The 1,625-nt window shown below is 42.2% G+C and overlaps 1 pseudogene; it reads left to right on the plus strand.

The window, feature by feature from the left end:
* Positions 1-335: 335 nt before the first annotated feature.
* Positions 336-1,401, plus strand: LOC116106864 (annotated as a pseudogene).
* The last annotated feature ends 224 nt before the right edge of the window (positions 1,402-1,625 follow it).

The raw sequence follows: 1,625 nt of genomic DNA on the forward strand, positions 1-1,625 counted from the left end.
ACTAGCCTTTTTTCGCTTGTTTCAGTCCTCTTAATATCTCTGTTTGTGGGTTTGTTTTTTTTTACAGTCAAGAGAGAATCAGAGGGCTCTCTTTTTCAGTCTGAAATGTGCCGGGGTTTAACCTTCCAAGATTTATCACTGTTTTCTGTATCTTTTTCTTTCCGTTTTCCCTTTTGATGTCTTTTCGTCAGATTATTTATCAGATAAGGTTTCAACTTCTCTTTGACGATTCGTGGCCTTCTTGCCTTTTCTTTTCTTTCTTCGTTCTTTTTCTTAGATGCGAATAGTGAGAATCTGAGAGAAAATTTTCAGAACACGATGATGGACCAAAGTATATGAGTTTTCTTTGTCCCATCAATGCACTGAACACCGAAACGTTACCAGAAAGTACACCAAACCAGCCTCTTCAAAACCCAATAAAAAACTTTCCGATGATCGGAATCTCCCGGAAACAACCCCGTTACAGTAGTCACGAGTTGTCGGATATCTATGACCGACCACGATGCCACAGACTCTTCAAGTGATGAAGAAGGAGAGTTGTTTGGCCGCCAGCGGGTGAAACGTATGTGAATGAGATCAACATCGAACCGAGTTGCAGAAGCCAGTAACGTTCTGCCATGCAACTAACGGAAAAGAGCAGCTGATGTCGCTACTTGCCGGAGACCTCTAAACAAATGTCTTCAACAAATAATGGAAAGAAGTTTCGCGGTGTACGGCAACGGCCTTGGGGAAAATGGGCGGCTGAGATTCGAGATCCTGCACGACGTGTACGTTTATGGTTGGGTACTTACGATACAGCTGAAGAAGCTGCAAGGGTTTATGATATGCAGCCATCAAGCTTCGAGGTCCAGACGCTTTAACAAATTTCTTACACCGCCAGTTCAAGAACCAGAAGAAGAAGAACGACAAGAACAAGAAGAAGAAAAGCCCGAAGTTAATGTTTCGTCTACAGTTTCGGGTTACGAATCGGGTGATGAGTCTCAAAGTCACAACCTTTCTTCTCCAACTTCTGTTCAATTTCAGAACTCATTTTCTTCTGAAGAAACTGAACCAGAAAAAGAAAAACTCGTAAAACCGGTTGTTGAAGAGAAACAGCGATGGTAGAGTTTCAAGGTGAAACAACGACGAATTTGTGCAATGAATCAGCGATTTCTTACCGCTTGATTTGCCTTTCCCGCTCGACGAGTTTTTCAGCGATATTCCAACTCCAGAACTATCGTTTTTGAAGACAACAGCGCCCCCGATTTTTCAAGACTGTATGTTCAGTGGCGATTCGAATGACATGTTTCTCCAACATTGCCTCAAGATTGCTTCAGCTCTCCGTCTTCTCCATGTCAAGTGGACGACTATTTCCAAGACATCGGCGATTTGTCTTTTCAGACCCTCCTCTTGTGGACATGAATGAGAGTAAAACAAGAGTGAGTCAGGACTGTGAGTGAGTGATGTGCACCGCGTTTTGCTTGCCGGTCTTCCGGCAGATTTTGTACCGGCGGTGCCTAAGAACGACTAGTTTTGTATAGTACTTAGTTTTTTTTTTAATTAATTATTTATTTGTTTACAAATATCTCCGTTAAATATAACGGTTTAGGCTCTTAAGAGTTGAGTGGGTTTGCTAAACATGTGTT

The sequence above is a fragment of the Pistacia vera genome, unplaced genomic scaffold (assembly GCF_008641045.1).
Source record: "Pistacia vera cultivar Batoury unplaced genomic scaffold, PisVer_v2 Contig524, whole genome shotgun sequence".
NCBI lineage: Eukaryota > Viridiplantae > Streptophyta > Magnoliopsida > Sapindales > Anacardiaceae > Pistacia > Pistacia vera.